The following is a 23,445-nucleotide window of genomic DNA, read 5'->3' as shown; positions in this document are numbered from 1 at the left end:
ACGAGTACTGAACAGGCTGCTCTTATTATTCCCATTGCAATGCACGTGGGGCAGGGGAAGCTCACGGGGCTCCCGCCGCAGCCCTCCTGCGCACATCAAACCGACAGCAAAGGCAGGGCCAGGCAGGATCTGCAGAGATGCTCCGTAGGCAACGCCAAGGAGAAGACCACACACAGAATTTGCTGCTTTGAGCAGAGGCCCCCATCCCAACATGCAGCGCAGGCAGTCCTGAGTGGAGGGTCTCAGCCAGGCTGAACACGCGTCAGGGCACGGGCTGGAGCCAGGGCTCCCCTCTGATCCCCACACAGCTGAGACGGGGTCAGTCTCTCTGGCCTTGATCACATATAATTATTTCTTGCAAAGCGTGACCTTTTCAAGCAGGAGACTGAAGTCATCTCAGGCTGGTACGCCCAGCCTCTGGCTGCCCCAGGTGCATGTGGCAACCTGTGGTTAGTCAGAAGATACCTACCTCCTTCTGCTCTCCCAGAAGCTGACCCAGATGGCTGCTCTGGCCCTCATGGATCTTACTGGACTGAGGTCCCTGGATATGACAACTGAGGAACACTTAGTCTGTGCATCCCGAGATGGAGGCAGACACAAGCTATTCAACACACGGAAAACTCAGATGTGCTGGGAATAACAGGTAGTGGGCATCTTGGTGCCTAGGGACCCTGCTGGCAGAAACACACATGCCAACTAGACTTTACGGTCCTCCAGGGTTAGATCACACATGAACGAGGACTTACATTTCAGATCTGGATGCTCACAGGAATAGTAAGGCAGTATTTAGATGCCCAAGTCATTTTGAGAAGGAATGTACATGGCTCCAAACAAGATCAGAGCTCTACTGTGGATACACACAAACATGTTTTTGCTCCAAGGAGATTACTTATAAGCCAAGGCTGGCAAAAGAGTAGAAAAAGCGGCCTAGGGTTATGGAGAAATTTGCTCGAAGCCACACCAAACCAGTGCCAGAGTGGAGAACAGCATCCAGGTCTCCAGCTCCCACCTCAGGCCGTCGACAACCGAACCACATCCAACAGCTTCCGAAGATGCAGCCAAACCAAACCACAGACTTGGGCAGCACTCACGTCTCGGTTTGTCTGAAGCAAACAAAAAGACGGTGAAAGTAAAATCCACCCTCTCCCTTTGGTCCCTCCCAAACCTTTCTGCCGAGGAGATACACCAGCAAGTCGAGCCCAGAGGAAGGGAGCACGGGCTCAAGCTAGCAGCACTCTGCCATGCTCCAGTCACTGCCTCCAACAATGCCTTTGGAGGCAGACGGCACCCCACATCCTGCTTCCCCATGAGACCTTCTGCACCGATCCAACACAGCTACAGCCCGCGTCCCACATCCCCAGCAACTGGCAGGGCAGATTGCCTGCTTGCAATGGCGGCTCTAGGAGCCTGGCGTTCACGTCCCTCCAGACAAGGCTGACGAGGCAGCTGAAGGACAGCGCGGGCTGACGGCTTCACCCAGCATCTCCTCCACAACTTGTCTCCACCACCACAGGCACTGGCAGCGAGGAGCTTTGCAGATTTCCTGCCATTACATGGTGTTCCTTCCCCATGCAGCGAAGGAACTGTCACTTTGCTCTAATTAGCCAATTAGGTCCCTAATTAGCTGATGTAATTACTCCGAGGAAGTGATTTCATTTAAGAAAAACCTTACTCCCGAAAGCAGACGGAGCCAGCCTGTCATCAGCAGGAGCGGCCGGTGACTCCTGACGGCGGTGCGGGGACGGTGCCCAGGCTGCACCGGCTGCCTGCCGGGGCCGGCGGAAGCAGCTCGGCGCGCGGGGAACAAACAAAGCGTCATCCCTGCAGCCGGAGCAGAGTCAGCACCGGGCGTGCTTCGAACCCACAAAGATAGCTTCCCATCAACAATTTGTTCTTTAGAAAGAGATCAGATAATCTAATCAGCGCGGCTCCATCTGTCGAAAGGACGAGGAGAAGAAAAAATAATACTGCTTATTTACATTTTTCCCCTTTCTTGATGTAACTTCTAGATCTAATCAGCACCAAGCTGTGCTTTAATTAGAAATATATAGCAGACATGCATTTCCCTGCAGCTCATTTGTTTCTTCAGCACAAAAAATCGTCAGTCAAGTGGACAAGGCGGCACTCAGCATCCTTGTACCTGGCCTGAGACGGGTCCTCCTGCTCCCGACGGGAGCTGGGGCCACCCCAGGGACAGCTGAGTCCCCACAGGGCTCCTTCCTGTGCCTCTCAGGAGCAGGAAGACGGAGGTGAGATGCTGGGAGGGACTCGGTCAGTTGAATAACTACCAGGCTTGCACCATGCTGTTCAGGGGGAGCTCTGGAGGAGATCGTGTTGCCATGACTTTGAAGCCTCAGATGAGCCCCACGTTTTGACTTGGCGTCTGCGTACCCCATGGCAGGCAAAGGAGCCCAAGAGCAAAGCATCCTCCCCAGAACAAGAAAAGCTATTTCTGTGTGACGACAGGAATAGCTGTTCTCTGCCGAATGTGACTCGACAAGCATAGTATCTTCCCCAGCCCTCCAGCAGCTTTAGCTGTAAAAGTCTATGCAGATATTGTGACCTTTTAAGAAGGCACAGATCTGTGAGGTTTAAATAGCACGCCACAAAGACTCCCAGGCAGAGCCTCTGCCAGACAACTCACATACAAAGCACTCACAGAAACAATTTCCAGGTCAGCAGAGATGAAGGAAGAAGAGTGACCCTCCAACAGAGAGGCACAGGGAGCGCGGATGAGCCAAGAGCCCCACAACCTCAGACAGATTGTACTGAAGGTGTTGCCGCCTGGAAGCAGAGTGACAAATAGCGTGAATCCAGGTTGTCAGTGTCACACAAATGGGCACAATCTAATTTGCTTCCGACAGTTTTGAGCTGCAAATTAGCAGCCAAAAGCTGTTAAGTGCTTGAATTCATCCACAGTAATCAAAAGAGGGATCGGGGACAGGGACGAGACACCCAGTCTGCTCCCCAAAGCTTCATATTAAGGCAAACAATAATGCATGTATGCAAGTCAGGTCATTAGAGGACAGAGATGTTTGCACTCCTCCTTTCCCACAGCCCTGCTGGTGGCTAAGCTTGAAAAATCCCCAAGATGGGCAAATGCTAACACACTAAACTGCGGTTTATGTCACCTAGAGCATTTTGCAAAGTCTCAGTGATCTGCAAATAATTAAAGGAGAAAGCAATCAATCTTGTTGTTCAAAACAGTGATTAGCCTGGGAGAACCCAGCATTGTAATTCTGTAGGCACCCAGGGGAAAGATGCTGCATGCATAATGATAGCTGCTAGTCCTCACAAGTTCAAGGACCACGGGGTGTTCTCTGGTTGTGATGGGAATTTCCTATCCGTCTCTGAGGCTGTGTCATCCTGTGTTTCACAAGCACTTTGCCAAAGGAACAGAGAAACAGCTTTGCCGCTTGTCAGGCACAGCCCAGCCCCAGTTGCCATGAGTACAAGTGCACTCGTACATGGCTTTTTCCAAGGGCATGACCCAGCTGTGATGCAGAGACTGAGATGCAGGAGGTACAATAGCCAAAGCATCACCAGGCCTCCAGACAGGCAACTGCTAAAAGCTGTCCACGTGTGTAGCGAGAGACAGCTCCGGGGAGAGGCCAGGAGAAGGCTTCACCTGGACAGGCGTGACTGGCAAGAGAAGTCCTGCCCCATTTCAGAAGAGCGTGCAGAGATGGAGTGCCTTTTTCACACAGGGGCTGAGATGAGCCCCAGTCCCGTGGATCCTACCTGCCAGACTGCCCTCCCTCAGGGCTTGCAGGATATTCAGGGACCGCGACAATTAAAGCTGTGTCCTGCCTTTGCCCCCCATGCGTGACCAAGGTGAAGCCTGCAGAGGCGCACAAGCACAGTCGAGGGCAGAAACCAACCACCAGCACTCACTCCACCTCTTCGAGGGCCTGGTTAGCCAACCTTCATCCAGCCTCATCCGTTGTTCAGCATTTCACTGCATGGCCAAAAACCCAGCAGATCCATGCACAAATACAACTCTACTTCTCCCTGATTACTCTGGGCAAAGAGAAATAAAAAACCCTCCGCAACCAGGAGAGACCAGCATACACACATATGTAGGTCTGCGTAGCACTTCCTACCCACCTTCTGTTGTGCATTTGGATGTCAGACTTTGCATCTGTGGCTAAAGCAACCCACAATGATTTAGAAGTGATTGCACAGCATTTTGTATGGGGTTAGGTGGAGATTTCTGTTTTGTGTATCATTACGGCAAGCAACAGCGGTTTCTCAGGCTCGGATCTAGCCTTACCACAAGGTGAAGAGGAAATTGCAATTATTTGTTGATGGTTTTTCAAAGCCCTCATCCAAGCACAATGCACACACAGCTCCCCTGAACCCATCACCAGGCAGCCTATAGACTTTCCAAAAGCTGCCAACAGAAGCTCGTTGTCTCTGCTCCACCGCTACTCACTTCACCATGTACCTGCTTCTCTCCAGCACAAGGAAACACCCCTGCCAAGCCAATTCCCAGGGTGGCTGTGGGAAGATGTGGCTTGGAAAAAAGTAGTATTTCAAAACCAAACATGAAAAAAAAAAAAAAAAAAAGGAAAAAAGATAGAAAACGTTTCCCTCAGCATCCCCACCTCCACAGCCCAGAGCCACTGTGACAGTCAGGAGGCACCAGCCTGGAGAAAGGAGGACTTCCCAGAGGAGATGAAGTTTTCTGTGCCCAGAACCAAACTCCACAGAAGTCATAAGGAATTTCTGCCAGCTTTTCTAGGGCAGAGACCAGGCTTTTCATCTGTCCCCAGCACACCAGTGTGCTGCCCCAGGAACAGAGCAGTAGATGCTACAGGAATACGTGCATAATTGCATTGAACTTGGAACCAGGTCTCACGCTTTCATGTCCCTGTGGGGACTTTCCTCACATACTACAGCATTTGCTGCTGCCAGAGTGTCCCTGTTAGGGCAGGAAATATGAATAAAGCAGGCAGCACAGGCAGAGATATCTCTGGCACAATGGAAAGAGTCTCCCCATGATGGGTTCCTTCCTTCTGCTCCACAAGGGGACAATAAGCCAAAAGAGATCTTTACCCAGAAGAAAGTTTTACTTCCTGAATGTCAAGACACAAGACCTGGATCAGATAAGGGCTTTGGTGTGCTGATGCTCAACACAGCCCACCTGGCCTCTAGAAGGACCTGCTGGTTGTTTCCAGCCAGCCCTGAAGGTAACACAGACAGAAGACTGCCAAAGCTGACCATTTAATGCAGGCAACCCAAGAACACGTGAGTTTTCCCTGGAGCGCAGTGCTTGTGGCTGAAACCCAGCAGCCCACCACGTGCACAGGGCTGTTAACACAGACGCATGCAGCGTCAGACCCAGCAAGCAATGCAGGAAACAGCTCTCAGGCAGCAGAGGTCCCAATGAGCAGAGACTATGAGTCAGCTCAAGCTCCACCACGAAGCTGTGGCCCAACCTCAGAGCTACTCAGCACTCTTTGCCCCGACAGTCCCTGGATCAGTCCAAAAGTTTGGGTGCAGAGGTAGGGTGCAGGCACTGGTTATCACACAGCTGCCTTCAGGGAGCATTGCTAACCTCTCACCAAAGCCAGACCCTGCTGCACAGGCACTTTGCAAACACTCCCAGCCAGGGCGGGCACCCGCTGCCCTGCATGAAATGCAAAGAGGGATTTGCATATGTGGCTGAAACTTGTGGAAGCAGCGCTGGTATTTTGCACGAGGCGATGAGAGGGGCCGTCCAAGCAAGAAGAGCTCAGTTACAATTAGGAAGACAATTTTCTGTAATGTTTTTATTGGGAGGGTTTCACATGCCAATGGTCTCCAGGGGCAGAATTCATGCCTGTGAGGTTTTGCTTCTCAGCCCATCCCTTTATGTGATACTTAGCTTAAGCTGTATCTGAAAGAATCAGTCTCTCTTATTATCAAAGCCACAAGCCATCTGGTTCCACTTTCCTAGGGAAAGGGAATGAGTGGAAATCTGGCTTCACTTGGGTTTTCCTTCCCTGGGTTATGGTTTGCTCTATGTTTAATGTTGTTACTGCAATATGATATTTGGGCAGTGGGTGGCCTGTTTCCCCCATTTGAAACTAATTTACAGCTTTGTCTGGCAAAATTGTTGCTTCCAATCAATTAGCACTGACACAGAAATTAAAGCATCCTGGGGTCTTGACACATAAGGAAGCAGGTCCTCATTTGTTGGAAGAAATTCTCTGTTCAGTGGGGAATCTGGTGGCTCACCCTTCCTCTGTGTCAGGCTGGATTTTTAAAGATCCAGACTGCATTTTTAAAAGAGATTTAATAGGCAAGATTGGGATCCATCATGGATGCTATTTTTGTTTTACAGCCATGACCTTGTTAAGGAGATGGACAAACAAGCCAAAAATGGAGTATTAATAAATAAAGCCTGAATCCATCAAAACATCCACTGCCACCTCAGTCATTTCTTCTCTGAAAACACACTGAAGAGTTGTCCAGCACCTTCCTCTCCACCATTTCCTACCAGCCTGCTCAAAGGACCAGCTCCCTTCCCATCAGATGCCACACACCCAATGCATATTTCAGTTTCTTTCCCAGGGCTTTGGCTTGGTGCTACCTGCAGATGGTACAAAGGGATTCACCATCCACCACTCCCCTGGGACAGCTATCTTCCTTCCAGAGCACTGGATATCGACGACGAGCTTCAATCCAAAGCAGGACTCCAAACCTCTGTGCAGGGTCTCAGCTCTAGACCCAGGAGCTGAGCACAGAGACTGAGTACCCAGGCCAGTGCTGAGCACCTGCAAACCTGGGCAATTCATGAGTTTGCTCTTTACTCCCTGCACAGGGGCATACAGCTGAGGTCCTGGGTTACACACATTACAGGACAAGGCTGAGATTAGGCTTGGTGACCCTGAGCAGGCTTGCTTTCTCACATCACTTCTACTAGTGCTATGACCCTCCTTACGTTGCTTCCTTTCCTGCACATGTTCGGATAGCTCCTTGAACAATCCCATCCCAATTCGAGGCAGGGCATCATGGACTATCCATCTGGTAACTGTATTTAGAGCCATGTCAGGAGCTCATGTCCTGGTCAGGCACATCTCCGGTCAAGGCTGAAGCTATCCAAGCAAAGGAGAGCCATCCAGGTCTGCTGCAGAGCCACGCTCAGCCCAGCCTGTGCTGCTGGGACAAGGACAGCATGGCAGCAGCCTCCATGCAGAGGAGCAGCACAACACCCAGGAATGCAGGGAGCTCTGAGAAACCAGCATCCCCCTGCCTTCACCATGAAACAGCCAGGACCTGCTATGGACCCTGTGGCTGGGGCTGCCTTTCTGCTGCAGCTGGAAGAGGGCACATACCACCATTTGCTACAGCCCCTTCTGGTGGCAATGTGCACTGTCAGGGCGTTGGGTGGAGGAAAACTTGGCCACAAGTGCTTTGCTGAACACCAGCCTTAACTTGAGCCCTTTGCTCTTCTGAACCCTCAGCCTTCCCTGCATGCAGGCTAGCACATGAGCCTGTGCACTGCTGCTTTGAGATGTTGCCATAATGGCACTAGCACTGCACAGACACCTCCTGCAATAGCTCAGCAGCAGCATCTCTTTCCCCAGACCCAGCAGCTGCTAAGAACTGGAGTTCCTAAACTTTCCTTGAGCATTTGGACCCTCAGCAGTGCTGCAGGAGCATGGATGGTTTAGAACAAGCAAACAAATAAACAAGCAAAATCTAACCTCTCTCCCAACAGGAAGAAAAATATTTTTCAAAGTATTGAAGTTTTTACAGCTGGTGAGAGACAGCAACAGGGAAGGCTGGAGGGCAGTCCTGGCCAGCAAATACTAGCCAGAGTAAGAGCATGGGAGAATACTGAACCAGATAGAAAGAAAGGAGATGAAGAAGTGGAGATAAAAACGAGATAGCTGACAGTCTGGTGCCTATGGAGAAGGGCACCAGGGCCTCGTAGCTGAAGATGCACCAGCTATAGCTGGGAAAATTCCCTGGCTTTGAAGACCATGTCTTCCTGGAGACAAACAGCTCTAATCCACACTCCTGAGTAATTCTCTCTTTGGCAACACATCATACCAGCATTGATTCAAACCTCAGGGCAGCTGTACTGGCTTTAATCTAGGTTTTATTTTTGTAAACTACAGTTTCAAGGAGAATGCTTGCAAAGTGGATCTGGGGATGGGTGGCAGGGAGCAGAGCCAGAATCACTAATGTCTGCAGTGGAAACACTTGAGCTTCTTCAAGTACAGGGACCAAATGTGAAAAGCTTTGATCCTAAAAAGCTAACAGCCCTGTCAGAGAGAAAAGGGGTCAACCTCTTCCACTTTTGCCAGGGCAGCTCCCTCTGCTGTCTTTGCTCACCAGCTGTTACCCAAAGATGCAGGTCAGTTCCAGATGGGCTCACAGCAGTATTTCATCAACATGTGGTCATTAGTCTCCTCTGTAAAGTTATCACCTATGAAGAAACTAGTCTCCACAGAAACCAAACTTGAAAAGGAAAATGCCATCCCTGCTACCCCATTCGGCAGCCAGCTGGATTGGCCACAGAAAATAAATTACATCCACAGGCTATCACAAAGCCAGATAAGAGTCAGTCCCTGTCTCTAACTAACATCCCTTTCACATGTGGCCAGCTCAGTAAGGATTCAGCAGATGTATCAGCATGGTGGAAACATGTGGCATGGCAGGAACATTGCCAACAAGCATGTTTGACTAAGAAAGCCAAGTCCACAGATGCTGGTTGGGTACTACGCACAACCAGTTCACCCAGTGCCACATGCAGCAGCCATTTGGACCCAGCTTCCTTCAAGGATGCTGCTCCTGGACATCAGTAGGAAGAGACCATGGTCTTGGGGGGCACGGCAGGAGGCTACACCTCTTTCAGAAGAGAAAGATGCATCCCAACTCTGTACAATCAATGCTTCCCTAAGAGATTGTGCTCAGCTGAGCAGGTCCACTGGTTCCAGTATGAACAGAGCTCTTATGCCAGGCTTGTGCTGGCAGCAGACATCCCCTTCAGCAGGAGAACCCAGGGATTTCTTTTATTAGAACCTGTAGTTGACCCCCAATTCTTACCACTACAAGTGCTTTTATCAGGAAAACAAACAGTCAATCTGACATCTTTGGAAATTAAGAGATCAAGTATTTCAACCTTGTGATAGCTATGAACCATGGCAGATATACTGCTGCTCTCCAGACATCCTTGTTTTATCAATGAAAGATTAATTCAATAGCCTGCCTGACTATCCTTAGGTTTTTTTAAACTGTGTTAAATGCTCTCAGATTGAGAGATTAATGAAAATGTCTTCAAGGATATTCAGAACCAGGGGAGATGCTCATGGAACAGCCAAAACACCAGACAGGATGGATAAGCGAGCTGGTGTGCAACCTCTGGCACATGAGGCCAATAGTGGATGTGCACCTCCTTTAGATATTCTTCTTTACAGGGCATTAAAGAGCAAACCTTGCTGCTTTCTTTGCATCCATCATCTTTCACTGCACAGACAGGGTCCAGGACCAGCCCTAACTAGTGCTAGAGCAGACACAATGCAGAAGAATGATGAAGCTATAAAGAATTTTTTATAAAAAGTGGGGGACCTTTTCCACATCTTAGTGTTGTTTTTAATGCTTCTCCTGCTTCAAGGTAATATTCTCAACAATCTAAAGCAGTAGGTTTTGTAACAGCTTTCCCTGAACTTTGGAACACTCTTGGTACAGATTTCTTCTCAATTTCCACTTACTTCTCAGTATTACCTTCGTATTACCTCTGTGCCACCGAGCACAGTATTCCCCCAAAAGAAGCATTTGGGCAGAAAGCGATGCAGTAGCAACCAGCTTGCTCTTGTCCATGTCTCTGGCACCATCTGCAGGTTGCAGTGCCATCCGCAGCCCAGGGCTCTTGCACCTCCCCTCCGCAAAGGGGCAAGCAAAGGGTGCATGGGAAGCAGAAGAATCTTCAAAATCGTGTGTTTAACCACAGAAGAATAGCACATGTCTGATAACTCAAAGCCCAGCCAGCACAGAGGAATGCTGCAATATGCAATGTAATAGTCTCTCCTATTAACATGAGAATCACTCCATTGAGTTCATTCAGGGAAGCAAAAGAAAACTAATAAGAGTATATATGAAAAGGGCAGCATGGTGCTTAGAGATGTCAGCAGAGAGCTCGCTCTCAGCATTAGCCAGTCCCAATTTCTATTACACTCAGTGTTTCACAAATCTCTAGTGTGTTTATCCTCCCAAGCCCCTGGAGAGACACAGCAGTGCTTTTATCATCAGCACACAGACAGAAAGCCGAAGCCAGGAGAGATTTGGGGACCAAACCAAAACCTGCCTGCAGTGAGACCAAAAAGCCAAGCATGTCTCCCAGCTTCTCAGCTTACCACACAGAAGTCCTTTGTGATAGCAGAACCAGGACTGCCCATGCAGATTTTGCAGCACAGGGTAAATAAACGTTTTCAAAGCTTGTGAGCTTATGATGACTCCTAGGAGCCGCCTTACAGGACTGTAGATCTGATCCCACGTGCTCTTCGGGACATGCCCAGCTCTCACTAGGGTTCAGTAGAAGTGCTCACAGGCCAAAGCAAGCCCACGACAGTATTTATATGTCAGGGCTGACAGATGCCCCACAAGGTTCAGTCAGCACCGGGAAGAAAGAATGTACCAATTTATAAAGTCTGAATTCTCCAAATCAAGCCCAGTACGCTTCCCCTGCCCCCCTCCCCCCCTCCCCAATACCACACTCTATTCTCATGTCCAAACTGCAAGTAAACAGGCCAAGTATTTATACATGGCAGGAAGAAAACATTTTGGGAGTGCCTGCCCACTATAACCCTCCCTTTGATCTGTCCACCAGCTGCACACCCCATGGCCAAGCCTCCGGGCAACAGGTGGACCCAAGCACATCACCACAGTCCAGGGGCCCCCAGGCCCACTCCATGCTCCCCTGACAGCTTTACCTGCTCCATGGCAGATGCAGGGTTCAGCCTCTTCCATGAAGATGGGATGAGCTTTCCAACACTGGCTAGAAGCATGTGTCACTCCCTCCACAAGCTGCCGGTTCACTCGCACCATCGCCTGTCATAGTCCCTGCTGACAAGCCACTTACCAGCAGTTATCAGGTTTTGGCTGGAGCTAAGGGAGTTTATTTCTCATTCTTTGGAAAATGAAACAGCTGTGATAGTTACGGGGAAGGAACTGTGGTGAAAAGCAACCACTGGCACAGGGATGAAGAATTCAGGAGGTCGGAAGTGCTGGAAACCCTGGTTTGCTCAGGAGATCAGTGCAGCAAGGCTGGTCTGATCCAGGGCACCTGGCTCCTTGCCCACCTTGCACAAGCAGGGAAACAGCCTAAGGATTTCCACCTCCCATGGGAAGCCCAGCTCCCTAGGCACTGAGCCAAACCCATTGTGGAAGGCAGATTTTTTACAGCGACTTGAACAGGCATCAGTTCAAGCTCCCATACCATGCACTTGGGTGGGAGTGGGCAAGGGGAATTCTTCTCACTCTTTGGCACAGCTGAGGCTGGCTTATCTAACAGCTCGATGTCAGTTAACCAGCACTTCCCATAAGGCAAAAACAAACAAGCAGACATGCTTCTGAAGAGCTTTTGGCTCTGATTTTATCATGGAATGTGCTGAAGGTTTAACATTTCGAGTTCTGCTTTTCTGAACACCTGTAAGTGTTTCCTTAGGTACATACTCAGCATAGCTTAGTACTGATGAAATTCCATATCTGAGACCTTCACCAAGCCATCCTGCTCAGCCATCCTGGGTCTCCACGACACGTATTGGCTTTAGCAGCATTTAAGTTATTATTCTGGTGCTGGATACCAGCCTTAGAAGAGGCAGAGCCCAAGCATGGAAATGGAAAAAGCCTTCATTCCACAGACTTTATCACCTAAGAGATTTCAAACGTAACATTCCCAGCACAATGAGAAATGCCACAGGACTGGCATATTTCCTTCCTGAAGATTTTGCAAAATATACTTTTTTTTCTGCAGCAAAATCAAAGCCAGACTCAGCATCAAATGATTAAAGGTTAACTAAGACTTCAAACAAGTATCATACGATGGGTCATTCTCCTAAGAATTATGGAACATAAACTAGGCTTCGGTTTTAATATCTGCATTTAATTATGGCCATGTCTGAAGGCGATGAGCAGAAAAATACAAGCTTTGTTACAGATGTGCAATTCGCCCTGGAAATTCTTCGGAAAGAAAAATATTGCTGCACCTGTTAGGTGCAAAATGCTAATGATTTCTCAGCACTACAGGGAAAGTGTCCTGAGTTTAGGGCAAAATGAAACTGGAATAATTTTAAAATAAGCAGAAGATTCCACTTAAATACACTACTTTTTTATTCTATAGGAAACAAGGTCCACTGGCTTAGGATGTGAGAATGCAAACATAAAACAGGTTAGAAGGAAACTTCATAAAGCATGCTGCACTGCAGCTAGGTTTCTCCTCAAGAAACGTGGCCTCTAGAAAACACGAGCAACTAACACAGCAAATAGGAAAGCAACACACCCCACACTGGAAACCAGCATCTGCTTCCAGGCACATCCTTTTCACACTTCTCTCCATCCCTCACTGAAGCCTAATCACAGCAGCCTTTTAATTAAAAGAGGTGGCTCAATGCACCTTTTTCCTATTGATCTGGAGTCAACAAGAAACCATAAACCAAGAAATTAAAATAATAATTTATAGCCTTTGGCCTGGCTGCCTGCTAGCTCTGTTTGCCATATTGTACACAATAGTTTCCTGCCTCTGCCAGTATATAAACTTGATACAACTGCTCTGAAAAGAAAAAAAAAAAACCAAAAAACCCCCACCAAACCCCACACACACAACCCTATAAGGCTTCCTCTAAAAAACTAGCTCTGAGGATGGTTTTCAGCTCACCCTTTGTCTGATCTGGGGCCAATCCTTGGTTCCAATCATAACAGAAAACAGAAAAGATGAAAGGCCAAACTGTTTCTTTCCAGCTTGAGCCAGGTGTACAGCTGGCACCAGCAACCTTCGATGGTAACATGTTCCAGTGAAGACATGTTAAAGCAATAAAAAGAAAAATGAGTAACATGTGGCTAAAAACGTCTATTCATTTCACTTATTTTCTATAAATGAATTTTCCCAGGGCAGTGTTTTGGGGTTTCTTTTTAACAGTGTTCAGTTCCATAGGCATTACAGGGTTTCCAAGACAGTGTGATCCCTCTGAGAGGTTTGAAATGCCAGCAAGCATGTCTCTTATAAACTAATAGCCTATTATTTACAATTGTGAGTGGCTCAAATAGCTGATTTAAAACCTTCAAATGACAAAAATTCCTCTGAGGCAAGATGCCAAAGTTGAGCAAACAATTTGTACGGTATGTTAAGTGTAGGGGGAAGCCATAGAGCTTGCAATGAAGCCATGTCTTGTGTTTCCAATCAGAGGCAGGCAGGACTAAATGCATTACGGCAAGCTACTGAGTAGAACAACAAACCGGGGGGGGGGGGGGGGGGGAGAAGGGGGAAGCAAGGTTGGATTAAAATATTTTCTGTGGCTTGTTGAACAACATGACGTAGTTATTCCTTGGTATGGAGAGGATAGGTGCTTGCAAAGAGCACAGAGCCATCTGCTGCTCATCAGATTCCAAAGCAGATTACAGAATCCGGGTGTTTTGATTATTTAAATTTTTTTTTTTTTTTAAATCGCTTTTATTTCTGTTGCTCTGCCTATACAGCAACACCCACAAGGACAGCATGAGAAGATGTATTGAGGTCATCCCCCAGGTGACACTTCAGAGCAAGTTTCAAAGAACAGTTGATGTGATGGAGATAAATGGTAAAGTGGAATAGAATCACGCAGAGAGCTTTCCCCCCTAGCAGATTGTGCGAGGCTGCCCCAAGAGGGCTGGTTTTAGGTGTGCTGCTCCTCCAGACAAAGGACAGTGGTGAACCTCAGCTGTACTTCCAGAAGGCACCTGACGCCATACTCCAGAGAGCTACCTACTTTTGATGTTGCCTTTTCCATCAAGAATCCATAAAAGAAGAGAGAGCAGGGAGCAGGCATTAAAGTGGCTGTATCAGACTGCTCCTGGCACACACCGGAATCCTTCAGAGATCAGTCTGGGAGATCAACAGGAGTTAACAGAGAGCAGGTTGTTGAGAGCATACTCAAGACACTGAGGAGATGAAGTTGTGTCACTGCCAGTGCCCAGGGAGAACAAAGTTTCACAAGTCTGGAAGAGCCTCACCACCCAAAAAGCACTGGACTGCTATTCAGAAGCACAGAGATATAGAGACAGTAAGCACTGAGAATGCAGAACAGCATCTATGCTGAAGGACAATATTGGTATGAGACCAAAACAGGTACAAAGCTGGCCATGAAACAGTTCAGGCCAGAAGCGATGAGCACCAGAGCCACACAAGCAGCAAGGCTCTTCCTGAGACTGATTGACAAAGGCATCCAACCTGCTCCTGCTGCAAGGGAGATCATCACATTGCCAGGCATGCCAAAATCCACACCCCAGCAGGAGCCTGCACAAACTACTTGCAGTGGCAAAGGTGCTAGAAACTGCTCTTGCAAAGTGCCTCTCTTATAAGCTCTACCCACACAGGCAGTTACCCATGTGAAACATTCACATGAAAACTGCACATGGAACAGGGTCAGGGAGGCTTAATCAGAGCTTTAAGGAGTTTATTGAACAGAATTAGAGCCTTCAGCCTTGAGATCCTCCCAGCAGTATTTCCAGGGTTTGTGGGAGTCCAAATCCCCGTCTTGGGGAACGTGTCAGAGCATGCACAATTCAGCTGTTAGGTACATGCCAGATGTTAAAAACCATGAGTAATCCCAAAGCATAAGGTTTCTCGTAGGCCTGAGCAGCTCTGCTTCTGCCAAGTCAGTGCACAACTACCCCTTCTTTTTCAATGAAATCCAATCATATCAGGATAGGGCAAGCTCCCTTTATATTAGTATTAATTGCAATGTCCTCCCCTAAGCATAAGTACTCAGAAATCCTTCTTTCCCTAAATTGCTTATTTATGGAAATTCTCATTTTGAGGTAAGTTTTAGAAATACTTATTTCTTTTAAAAGAATGCATCTCCCACTTACTTTCCACCTTTCTCTTCGTGCCATGCAACATTTCCACAGCAAACATGGGAAGCTTTAAAGAAGTGCCCACACAAGTGCTCAGAGAAGAATTGTCTCTTCATAATATCTTTTGACCAGCTGTACAGAATATGCCGTACAGCAAGCATTTTTCTTCCTACATAAATACTTCTGCCTAAGAGCATTCATCTCCTATTCATCCATCCTGGATACTGGTAAAAGTCAGGACACCTGCCACCTTGTTATTTGTCCAATATTCATATCAGGCAATGCTTATAGCACTTCAAACCACCTGGCTTTTTTCAGAAGCTTCTAAGCTAGGAAACTGCCTGCACAGCCAGGCCTTCACTAGTCTGAGCTTCCCGTGACCCGCAGTTAATGAACATAAGCTTTTTTCCCTTTCCTCTTTCACAAACAGTATTAACATACGATTTTCAGGTTTGTTTTGATGGCCCAATAGTTTGGGGTATCCTATTAGATTATGGACTCAGTGGCAGCACAGGGTAGCAGTCCAGACTGCAGAAATCTGACAGTTTGAGCATTAACCTGTTCCAGAAGAGCATGGATGAGTCGCAGTCCTGCAGACAAGCTGCAGCTGGGCCAGATCCAGGCTTGCATAGGGAGCAACACAGGGCAGGGTGCTGTGCAGTTCAATACCTATCAGTTCCCTGGTATTGAGCCTCAGGGCATTCTACATTCAGCCACAAGACTACATATCAAACATTAGCCCACCTAAGAATTTAAAACTCTGTCTTACTGTCCAGCTCTGGACTATTTGTGGTGTTCATTTCTTCTTCTCCTATCCCTCCTGGAGCACATTCCCAGGCTTTCAGGACAGTTAAAAGACAGTCACATACATACTTTGTCCTGATGAGGCAACCCAGCTGACATATGTAACATATTCCTTCTTGTAGCCCAAGGAAAAGTCCATCTGCAGCATTTTTAACCTCTCCTGGGCATCTCTGTTTTCAACAGAAACACAAGAGCATCTCATGTCTGAGATGGGAATATACCAGATAAGCACATTCCTGGGTGTTTGGTATCAAGGTAGAGCCAGAATCCTCTCGCCAGTGTTCCCTCCCCCATAACACTTGTTATACAGCTTATATGACTTGCTTTATCAGTGCAGAGTCAACACTGTCAATTAGGAAAGTAAGCTGGCACAGAAAACCTCAGAGCCACAGGGCAGAACATCGTCTTTGCCAGAGCCTACAGGCACAAAAGCTCTGTAAGTACACTGCAATTACATGCATTTGAAACTAACAGCGGAAAGTATGCATCTTTCAGAGACAAATCTGATAAGAACCTTGACTGACAAGCAAGATGCCTTCTCCCCCCCAACGGTCCAGCAGTCACTTGCTGAAATAGCAGTTTTGCTACTCAGGGTCTACAGCCTCTTCTAGTTCTTCATCTTGCCTAGAAAACCATACAGCCTTCCTCCTCTCTCTCCCCAGCCTCCTCCTGGTCCCAGAAAGGATGCTGAGAAGCTAGCTCTCCATTAGCATAAGAAACTGCCATCTGAATAACCATGTGGCCAAACCCAGACCTACACAGAGAAAACATCATCTCCAAATCTCACCCAGCTTCAGGAAGAGAATAGGAATAAAAACAGCTTGCAACACAACAGCTAGAGATGCACTACACTGGAGACCCTTTTTTTAAAGTGTTTTAATTGCTTTTCAGCTCTGAGGTGTCTGGTACAGGATGAAAACATACCATAAGCATGTAGCCCAGAAGTGCTGATCCAGTATAAACTCCCTGAGCCAGTTCACACACATTCCAGCAGTGTTGGCACATCAACTTTGTCCTGGCAGGCTCTGTGCCAGATCAGGTAACCTCTGTCCTCAGCCTAGCTTTATCTGATTGCAGAGAAGAGGTTATGCCAGAGCAGGTACCATCTGTTATCCCACAGCTGGCACAAAACCCACAAAGCCAGCATGAGCTCCAGACTGCCTGTTCTAGCTAGTCTGACAAATACAGTGACAGGATCATGCTTGAGGTAGACAAATTTGTACTGCCAGGTGATCTGATGGCACACAGGCACATTGTTAATGATCACTAACCCAGTCAGAAACACTTGGAACACAGCCCACAGTGCAAAGCTATTGCTATGAATTCTGCCTAATCCCAAGAGACATCAATAACAAGCATGCACATCACTGAATGGTGGACCTCTCTGCTACAGAGCCAGAAGGCTAAGAGCGTGGTTAGATTTAAAAGGTAGGAAGACAAAGAAGAGCAGATCAGGTTGCCCTGACCAGAATGATGCCTCTCCCATGGGCTTCCCTTCCTTCCAGGCTAGCAAAGGACAACTGCCAAAAGTGGTTCTGAAGAGACTTTTCCTTGCTTGCTCTTGGCCAAGCGCATAACCATGCACCCCACATCAGCTGGCACTAGCTACCACCAGAACTCAGATTCTGGGGTACAGCAAAGCCTTTTGCGAAGGAGTCATTGCAATGTCCTTACCATTGTAGATGTCTGAGCAGGCTGGCATAGATTAAAAATAGACATCTCCTAAGCAGACACCCACATCACTGGGGTGGGGGTTTTTTTGTTCAGTTGTTCTTTTGGTTTGGGTTTGGTTTTGTTTGTTTTTTTTTTTTAAGGTCAACTCAATTAGAATGAATAAAAATACCCTTAAAAAACCCAGCAGATAGTCAGTGTTTTCAAAGGCACAAGAGCACTTTAGAAGCAGATTGGTTTATTTGTTCCATGTAATTTACTTTAAAATGTGTCCCTGGATTCCCCATCAATTGCATTTGAGATACTGCAAAGGTGACCTGGGAAGTTTTTAAATCACATGCTCTATCAGATGCCACAAGCAAGCCATCAGACAGCCAGAGTTTGGTGTGTGGATTAGGGGCATGGGGGTTGTGCTGATGTGTGTGGTGGGGGTGTTTAAATAATCTCACTTCAGCTTTCCAAGGTCACATTTCTGGCAAGGACAACAGTGAATGCCTGCAGCCAGCCTTGACTGTTTGAGATTCAGAGGAAGCATCTATAAAGTGGAACAAGACAGACATGTGCAATCTGAAGCTGGTGATCTGTTGAAGCGCAAATAATTTTAAAGCTCTACATCACCCTTCCTTTATCACCAAAGTTCTTAGCTCTAGAACAGCTCAAGAGAATAAGCAGATTAAATACTCTAACATTCACAAAGAAATTAATACTCAGCTGAAGCTCTCCCATGCAATGTCACATCTCTGTCCTCTCCCTTACCCCTCCAGCCTGATTCACTGTAACATCCCTTGTAAAGGGGCTTGTGAGCAGCACACAGCACTCCTCCATCAGGACTGAGCCATGGCATGGAGCACCTCCTCTGTCACATGGAAAAGCTGTCACTGATGTCCCAATGCAGCCCTTTCTCAGGATGGCAAGCTTTAGTCAGCCACAGCTGAAGAAGTCTTTCCCAACAGCACCTCCCATAGCAAAATCAAGAATTCAGATGCTAAGAAACAAGGTGAAAGCTCTTTTGTTCTGCTGCAGAGAGGAAGTTCTCTCAGCCATCGAGGCCCTCCTGAAGTTTCAGCCTTCCTGGGAAGGGCCAACCCCTGCACTGCCAACTGCCAGGACCCTGCTGCCAGCTCCTGCAGTCACCCTGCTCTTGCTGTTTACATACAGGTGGACAATCTGCTCCTGCTCCAGCAAACCAGGAGCAGCACAGGGAAATGCAGTAGGTCTGAGCAGCAAGACTTCATCCTTTCAGTCAGGGTAAATCTTTAAACAGAGTGCAGCAAAGTTAAGTCTCCTTCCTTAAGGACCCTCTTGGAGAGGTGAACAACTGTCTGTCCTTCCATCAGCAGCCCTCTCACTGTGGGTACACAGGGGAACAACTCTGGAATCTCAAGAGCCCTCTCCTGTGCACAGGGGAATTGTACCACCCTCCCTCAGCTCTTTTTATACCCTCATTCAGAAGAGAAAAATATAGCAGAAGACTGTCAGGATCCTTCAAAGCTTCCCAAATTAATGTATTTTTGCATTTCCCTCACTCTCCCCAGTTAAATCTGAAACCCTATGAGAACCCTGTTACCTTTTTTTCAGACCCTGCTCTGCCTCCACCCTAACCTCCTGCAAGTTTTTGCTTTTTACCAAAGAACTCCCTCTTAACACAGCGTGTCACTGCTTAAATGCTCACTGATTTTCTTTACCTTTTAGCAACAGTAGGATGTGAGAGACTTAACTGCCTGAGGCTGGGAGGAGACTGCTGGAATATGGGTTACCATATTTCTGCCTCAGATTTCTCATACAAAAATATCCATGAACACCAGAGGTCCCATGTTTTCCAAGTGCATCACACCCACTCCTTGTATGTGTGGAAGATAAACACAGCACCTCCAGAAAAACAGAAAAACCTCTGACAGCTTGAGAATGTCAGACTTAAGAGCTGAGATGAGTACACACAGTTGTCTTTTATTCAGATTTATAGAAATTTGACACCTCTATTGAGCTTCAGATCAGAGCAAGCTGCCAACAGTCCAGGATTCTTAAAAGGAGACAAGGTCATTTTCTTCAAGGCAGAAGACAACATGAATATCACCATTTGAAAATCCAAGTCCTTCTGCAGTCGATGCTGGAATTCCTAGCTCCTGTAAGGTCAGCATTTAAAGGTCTTGTACTTATCACTTACACTTTAAATTTGCACTTCTGCAGCCAAACACTTCCCCTTGCAATCCACTGCAAAAGCTTCAAATCTCCCGTCCATCCAGCAGCAAGTAATTGTTGTTCTAGATACCTGGTTTCTGTAGGGGCATACAAGATCTGAAAGCAGCTCCCTCTTTATCAGTATGCTTTCTCCCTGCTCTATTTCAAACTGTAATCTGCTCTTCAAATTTCTCACCCATTAGAAGGCATGATAAATGCACACCCTGCTGCAAGAAGCATTGCAGACATGAGGCAATTTGTGCACTGCAGAACTGCTGCAGTCAGAGAGGGGAGCTCTGTGCCTCATCAGACAGCACAGCCACTCAAGAACACATCTCCAAGTAATTAAGCTTGCCAGCTTTGTGCCTCAACCAAGCACACAGCATGATGCAGACTGATTTGTTCTGTAGCTGTTTTCAATATGTGTCATACTAGCATTAGAAAGTACTCATTCATATATCATTTCAGCATCCTCCTCTGAGCAGGAGCAGATATGCTGCAGTAATTTCACTTCAGATACGCAATATAAAAGGCAAAAGCTTAAGTACTTCCCTGTCTTACTGAAAGAAATTAAAGACTTCACTATTTCTCTATGTATTACTGGGTAAGACTCAGCTGAGTTTTACCATGTTTTTCCAGCTTTACCACACTAGTAGCAATGTTGCATTTTCTCACTAGACAAGCCAACACTGTGTCCTGCTCCAAGATATGCAGGCTGCCAACTTCTTAAATACAACTTGACAGGTTCTTGATATCTCCTAACTCAACCACTACCAACAGAAATCAGCACCTTCACAGGTTCAACTCAGCTGTGACTGCACAGAAGCAGTCAGAGCAGGAAAGGCCCACTATCTTTTAGTTCATTCTTGAGCTAAAACTAAAACTTTTCAAAATGTGATGAACTTGCAAGAGTCCACCCACAGACAGCTCTCTCCTTACTGTAGCTTTCAAGCCCAGAGGACAATGGCTCTCTCTGATTTTAGGCCATGCACTGGTAGCTTTAATATCATACCTCACCACCCATTCTGCCATTTCCAGTATATTCCTGTAACAGCTCACCAGCTGGAACATATTCCAGTTTCATAATTTCAAGACAGGCCCATAAACACTTAATGGGTATTTCTCAACCCATTTCTTTTAAAAACTTGTCCATTATTCTTGCTTCCACCAAGTACTCCTTTTAAGTCCTTGGATTCCTATACACACACACACACGCAAAAAAACCCCACACCAGCTTTGGCTGTTTCTCTGAAGCTCAAGCTATTTTCATATCCTGGAAGGGTTTTTATTCTGGTGTCACACAACTGGCACTTTTTTCCCTGCCCCCAAGTTTCTGTTCCTCCTTTTTCCTAGCTAATTTCTCATTGAGAAAAAGATGATCTATTTTACCTCTCTCATCCTTGCTTTCCCTCAAAAATTCCTTTGCTACTACTTTCAGAGGAATTTGCAAGTTGGACTACATCTGCATGGTCAGATCACCCTTTTTCATCGCTGTGATGTTTATAGACAACTTTTTAAAACCAAAGGCACAAGTATTCCTACCTATCAAGCCCCAGAGCTGCTTAAAGACAAAGTCACTTGTCCAAGTCTGTTGTGACCAGATCACACTACAACTTTACTTGATCTATACTCATCATCTGTAAGGTTATCCATTGGTACACAAGTCAGTATCTTACAACACCTAAACTCCAGCAAGTACTATGGCAAGACAAGACACCAACTAGAAGTGTCTCTGCACCCAAAGTAATTCTTATGCTACTACACCTGACCCTCAAGATGAGAGGAACCCTTAAAAAGATCCTGTCTTACTTTGAAGTACCACCATTAGATTACAAAACTCTAACTTGATGCCCTGCTGAGAATTTTTAAAGTCTTCTCCACTGTATTCTAAAAGCATATAAGCAAAAACCCCAACATTTAACGAAGTGTAAAACTAATTATGAAATAAAACTAGCTGTTCACAAAGTGGAAAAACATCACATTTTCATGTCCTATTTTCCTCTAAAATGTATTCCCTTCCCATCATCTAGCATACTTTGCAAATGTAAAAATAAATATTCTTCACAGCAGAGTGCTGGCTTGAAGGCTACGAGTCCAACAATAAAAAGCATCACAATTTAATGGCCCTTAAATGCTCAACATCTTTTTCACTTAATGTAAAATCCATCTGATCTAATAGCTGTGACTGAACTACATGTATGTTTTTTCTATTAAAAGTTAATTTTCTGAGTTGGCAGAGCAATACAAGCATTAGATTAAAAAAAGCAGTAATCTCTATAAACTTTCCAGGATTCAGAGATATTTCCAAGTCATCTACTCAAAACAAAAAAAGAAGTCACATACCTACTTTAAAAAGTGCTATTACATAATAGGAACATTGTGCCAACAATCAATTATAAGCTGCATTACCTTATTAATGTTGCTTTACCATTTCACGAAACAGATCACAAAACACCTCTTGTGAAGCACCCCTCAAACCTCTTAGATGCATTTCATTTACATTTGACATTTTTGTGACCTCCCATTTCTGCCTTTCACTTATCTGCAATGTTTATCCATGAATGTATAAGTATTGAAAGCTTCCTTCACTAGGCAGGTGATACCTCATGCTTGATTTTACCAAACACATGGATTATCACTGCCACGGGAACTTCACTGATAAACAGAAACAGCCCAGATTTTACCTTCACCTTCGTGAGGAAATTGAGCCAAAAAAAAAAAAAACATCCCAAACTTATACACAGCACTGCCAAGGGACTTGTTCATTCAGTTTTGAGCCTGGAGACATCCCCACTTGCACAGTATTTAAACAATCCACACCTATTAAAACTCAAAACATTAAGCTTACTATAAAATCATAGCATGCAAGAAAGTATCACCAATACCAAGGTAACAACAAGTCTGAGCTAGCATGTATTACATGAAATATTCAATTAGTGTTCCCAAGGAAATTCAAATTTAGTTTTTCATTTCTATGGCATTCCTTATTGTGCATTTATTTCTGAAGTAGGACCTTCTTCTGCCTACTGCCACCAAGCTGGCAAGAGCTCTGTGGGACTGCTCCTCCAAAAAGAAGCCATTTTCTGATGTCAACTGAAATGTTACTACAGAAGATGCACAATTGGGCTTGGTGGGTTTCTCTCCCCCAGCAAGTAGCAACTTCTCAGCTTAATTATCTCTTTTAGTATCATATTAACAGGAAATACAGAGGAGTATTAAGGAGACATTTTAAATAAGCAAAAACAAAAAAACCAAACCCAGGACACCCCCACAACTTCCAACCCCAGCCACCAATCCACATTTCGTAGAAAAGTGGTAATTTTAATTAGTCCTTTAAAAACAATGTATGTCCTGCAATGGATGAAGCCAGTAATCGTATTCATGCTTCAAGTAACATGACACTGGGCTGAAGCTGCAAAAGTGACCCTGAAGTCATTTAACATAGTGAGAAGCCTCAGATCTATGCCACTTTAATTCAGCTGCTGGAACAGCAGTTAGAACAATCAAGTCTCAACATAAGAACTTAAAGTGTACAACCTCAGCATTTCCAGGTATCTGTTCTGGTATGGGTCAAGGAGTAGAATAACAGTATTTTCAACTAGCAGCTTGCTTTTGAAGATGTTTCAAGGCTGGTGTTTAAGTGGCATGTTAATCTCCCCCACACCCCCAAAACAAAGATGGCAAAAGTAAAATACTCTAACAGAAAGAAATTACTTTGTCTACTAAAAAATAAAAGAGGATGTAAATATA

The sequence above is a fragment of the Harpia harpyja genome, chromosome 14 (assembly GCF_026419915.1).
Source record: "Harpia harpyja isolate bHarHar1 chromosome 14, bHarHar1 primary haplotype, whole genome shotgun sequence".
In the NCBI taxonomy this organism is placed as follows: Eukaryota; Metazoa; Chordata; class Aves; order Accipitriformes; family Accipitridae; genus Harpia; species Harpia harpyja.
This window is presented reverse-complemented; position numbering follows the sequence as displayed.